The sequence below is a fragment of the Solanum pennellii genome, chromosome 10, assembly GCF_001406875.1.
Source record: "Solanum pennellii chromosome 10, SPENNV200".
Lineage (NCBI taxonomy): Eukaryota > Viridiplantae > Streptophyta > Magnoliopsida > Solanales > Solanaceae > Solanum > Solanum pennellii.
In genome coordinates, this window is record NC_028646.1 from 6251761 (window position 1) to 6257418 (window position 5658).

Consider the following 5658-nt stretch of genomic DNA (forward strand, 5'->3'; position numbering starts at 1 on the left):
ATTTTCTAACATACATAACAAGAACACATACTTTCATATTCCTTCACATATAGATAGATATACTCATACTTCACATAAAACAACTATACAAAACATCTTAGTATTTCAAGTAGTGCTGAAAAGGTCATGATCATCATATTGCATAAAGTAACACCAACAAGGCCACGTCAATTGCAAGTAAAATACATAACACCGCCACCATAAGTGGACCATACCAATCACAATATAATTGAAGTCTAATTAACATCAAAATAAAGGAATTAGGGCAGCATACCCCACTCCATCTTACCACTTCAATTTCAAGGCTAAATCATCCAATTCGATATAACAAGGCCCTTACCCAATGCCATAACCAACAACTCAATACAATTATATCGATAATCAATGAAAACTAGGTCAATTCATTACATACTTATCAATCTAATACAACCTAGATATCAATTGAATATAATTATTGCATCATTAGAAAGCCCATAGAAAATTCAATTAGAAATTATAAGCCTTAGGTCAATATCAATTCAATAAGCTTAGCATGCAATAGATCTAAGAGTATCCATTACTCAATTAATCAAATTGAAACAGCCTATATACATGAATCAAAATCCCATAATATACGAAGTTTCAACCAAATCCGTTGATTGGTGTGGCACACCCTCCCTAACACATAGATCCTCCCCCGGTAACAATCGACGCTCCAATAATTTTTACACATTTTACAAATGTGGATTTAGAGTTGTCACCTTCAAGGACATTTGCCAAGTGGAGGAAGGTTTGGTTTGTCTTACATATTGCCCTGTAGATGAAATTGTTATATTTGGAAAGTTGGTAGAGGGATATTTCCTTCTTGGATATGATCTTGTGGACAATAAAGTCTTTTTTGCCTATAGATTGCACTAGGTACTAATGTTGTTACAAGTAATTCAAATTTTATTGATCAATTCTTGATATCTTATGAATTCTTTCTATTAAATGCTTACTAATGGAGATCTTGTAGCGATCCTTTTTTAGAGATATCACACCTTGACAAGAAACCTACTTTAATACTTGCGACATTTAAAAGAGATTAACGAATGACAACAAAATTTTAATCTAGTTGACGTGTTAGGTTCATAACGAATGATGTAGTTAAGGATGTGTATCTTGCCCACTTTAAAAATTTAATTGAAGTCAAAATATATATGGCCCGAAATAACAATAGTATTACCAACTTCCATGTTCATGCCTCACAACACTGACAAAACATATAGTAAATTATTATATATCAAGACTTGAGTTTACACTCCCCAAAAAGATAAAAAACGTATAGCCATACTTATATTACAACTCATGGTGACATGACTAAATCAACCCTCAAAATCTCATGTAAATATACAAATCATAGATCGTGCACAAGTCTCAAGGTTCATACAAATATCAATATGCCTATATGCAAATGTGATCTTCCTTAAGGCTCTCAAAATCTCCATCTCCAATGGCCAGCTTCATACATCATCTCGAATGTTCCCTACGATTAAAAAACTATCGCTAAGCATATAGCTTAGTGGTGCAAAAACTAAGATCCAGAGCCCTTAGACTCACCAAGTTATCATTCTCAAGTCCAGGACAGCAAAATTGAAATATAATTAGTAAATCAAGTAAACAATATACAAATAGTATCAAGTTGGATAATTAAAGCTTCAAATGTCAATAACGCTCGCAACACCATTTTCCAAGATGTTCAATAATATGACTCGCCCAATATATACATCATTTCGTCACACCAAGCGCGAGCATAATCAAGAAGGGTCAAAGCCCAATAATCAAGAGAACCAAGAACCATATTAAAAATGCTTTCTTGTTCGTACTTAAAATGGACAGATCCCATACTTAAGATGAACTAAAAATCCAGAGTCAAGATAGAAAATGACCCGAATCAAGAGTCATTTCAATATTGACAAAGTCACAGCCATAAGAAGGACAAAGTCCTAGCAAGAATGTCAAATGATCAAACAATCCGTATAAGTGGGCGAGTTACACAAGAGTCCTTTACATCACAAATGACAACAACACGACAATGCAAAGTTACAAGAGGTAACCAAAGTACCAAGATAATATTTCAGATATACCATCAGATAAAAATAGTACAAGTACAAGTTTATACAAAAATGTCAACGCTTTAGCAAAGAAACAGTCCCACACGACTTCAAGAGTTCAAACCGTTGACCAACCAATGTATGAAGGTCCTCAACTTGTTCACGAGTATATATAACCTTAAAAATACAATTAAATAACTTATTTAATTCCTAGTATATCAATAATGTCGAAGTAAAACAGGATAATCATCATAAGTAAGCCTAGCCTGTACAAATACGACTAAGCTCCCAAAACAGTGAATCTGTCCAACAAAAGTACTTCAGGTCGCAACTTAGTTTTGAAACAAGAAACGACAAAACTGGACTTTATATCCTTCATAAAAGATGTAGGTACATTTATTGATCTTGAAAATAATCAAGAATCACCTCAAAATACGTTTTGTACAAAAAGATATAATCAAAACACTAACAGTTGAACAAACATGATTTCTAATTCTAGAAGTTGGACAGAACTTGTCCTATGTTACGTCCCATATTTCGAATCCATAAAAGAAAAATTAGAGTTTTTCATAAGCATAAGAGTTGTAGAATTACGAATTAGATTTTCAAATCATATTTATTTAATGCAAACTAAGTTCTATCGAAAGAGATATGCATAAAATACCAAACATTACCCAGTTCAGAAGCAAATTTCGTCACTTACCAAAAAGAAAGTGTGTGTGTATTGGATTCAAGCCAAAAGGACCTAGTTTTTATTTTGATGTTGAAGAATCAACTGTTTAAATAATGTTATAATGTTCTTAGACTTGAGGGAAACAAATTCAATCAAAAGGGAGTATAAAAATATATAGCTAGATATGTGATCCTCATCACATGTAAACATGTCCTTCATAGGTGCTGCCCAAATAAAAGTAGGTTGCCCAAAAAACATACATATATAACTATATGTATATACCTGATTCCATAACTTCCAATTCATATGTAATTCTAATTAGTCAATTTACATAAATACCCCTATATAATACTTTAAACTACGATAACAATTTATGTTAAGCACGTCTTCAATTATCATAAAATTTCAAATTCCCAAAATAAGAATAAAACACATTATAGTAATTAAGAAATGATGTATTGACATAAAATTCTTGTTCTAGCATATTAGGGTGTTACAGATCTCATCTTTTTATTATGTTGAAAATTTAAGGAAAATGAAATCAAGAATTTACAGTTACAAAGTCCTAACATATTCTTGATCTAGTTCCCCAATTTTTTTTTTCCTTATATTGATCTTTGTTTTTTTTTTTTTTGTATTATTGAGACACACGAAGAGTTAGTCATATTGTGTGATTCAAATTTAAAAAACTTGATAAGAGAGTTTTAGTGAATAACAAACACTACAAAATACTTATAACATAAAAGAATGACAGATAACAAAATCGAATAAGGCATAGATGCCAGAATTGTCAAACTACTTTTGATATTAAAAAAAGATTTTGAATAGTGATAGACTTGAAGTGGATATCAACAAGAATGATGTCTCTCTACTTTTGTTTAAGAAGAAAACTCATGAATATTGACAGTCTTGTGGGGATATCAACAAGATCTTACACAATTATGTATTAATTTTGTTTTCCTTCTATTTTTAAAGATTAAAGTCGTAATGATATGTGTATTGTATTATTTATTTCTTTTTCATTTCTTTCTTTCTTGTCTGTCTTTATGATGTCTCTTAAGTTTAATTTTATATCAACTTCTGATTGGTGTAAGTTTATAATTTCTTTTAGTTCAAACTAATATTTTAAAATGCTAGAGTATCTCCTAAAGAGATACCACTTTCTCACGAATTTATCTTCATTATGATGAAGTTCTGCTGAAGTATAAATCAAATTTAAATTTATCATTATTATCTCTTTGTTCAAATTAGTAACTTAATTATGTTGAGAAATCTGCTAATTACTGATCAAATTTTAAAATTTATAATTGATTGCTTAAAAGATATAAATCTTAATGATTAATGCATATTCTTTATTGGTGTTTGTTGTAACATCTCGTATCTAGAATTAACTAAGTTTATCTAAGAAAAACAAGAATAATCAAATTTAGAAATAATTAAGGAAATCTGGAAAAAATTTCAGATTTCAAAAGGGAGTTTTTGGTCATTTTCAAACGACCATAACTTCCAGCTCAGGAAGAGTTTGAGTGAGTTCGTTATATGGATGGAAATCTCGTCAGAAGATCTTTCCAACGATGCCAAGTTTGTAAAATTTTGAGGTCTTATACGGTAGATATGACTTCTGGAAGTTGGATTATTGGGAAGAGGAAATCCCAAATCCGAATTTATAAAGGGTGTTTTGGTCTTTTCCTAAATCAATTATTAATTTGTTTTAAGGGTAATAAGTTGGGGTCTAAGATGAAGCCATTCAGTTTTCACAATTAGAAAATAAGTTAGGGCTTCGAAAGAAAGGAGAAAAGAGGAGAAGGGAGAAGAAGACGCAAGAACACCAAGACTTCGTTGCGTGGATTTCGTCGAGGGTGATCCCTTTGAGGTATGTGAGATCTTTTTTGTTGGGTTACATCACCCACACATCAATTTTTTTAGTTCAGTGAAATTGAGGATTTATTTCATGTTAGGAGTTAAGTTCTTGGAAGAACGTTATATGTCTTGTTGATTAGATTGTTGGCTGTCATTGTTGTTTAGATACTTGTTAATTCGAGTTATTTTGAGTTGTATTCAGTAGTTATTGATAGTACCAATGGTCCTAATCATTTAGTGAAAGATCTAAGAAGTTTTGGAGAGTTTAGAGATGGAAAACGAGTTGAAAAATTCGTCAGACGTACCTGGTAGGGGCAGGCGCCTCACCTGCAGTGCACCAGAAATCGGCCTCAGTCAACCAAGGCCTGGCGCGGCGCACCACCAATGCGCCAGAATCAGGCATAAGTCAACTTAGGCTGGCGCAGCGCGCTACCTGTACGCCGGAAACGACGTTTTTCATCTAGTTTTCGCAATTTAGTCCTTTAAAGTCCTTTCAAGGTACATTAACATCCTCCAATGAATTCTAATCACTTCAAATGATATCTAAATACCTAGAAATCATCTAGAACTCAAATTAAAACCTTGAATCCATAATCCATTCAATGAAAGTTAAGATCAATGTCAAGGAACTTAAGAGTCAAATCTAAGGTTAATAAGTAAGTTAAAGTTAAGTTATTAAAGGTTTTCAAGAGTCTTAATTAAACATTTTAACTTTGTTTTAAGAATCAAGTTTCAAGTCAAGAAAGAGTAAAGAGTTAAGTTAAATTCTTAAAAGCTACAAGGGAACTAAGTATTCCCTAAGAGTTAAGTTTCAAGTAAGCAAAGAGTATCAAGTTGAGTTCAGTTCTCAAGAGTTATAAGAGAACTAAGTAGTCTCTCAGAGCTTAAACTAAAATGTTTTCAAACTTTTGAGATAGAAAGGAAGTTAGACTTCCACAGAGCCTATCACTAGTTTTAATAGAAGAAAGAGGAAACTATGCTTTCCAATATACATATATATATATACATATATATATATATATATATATACATATGTATATATATATATATATA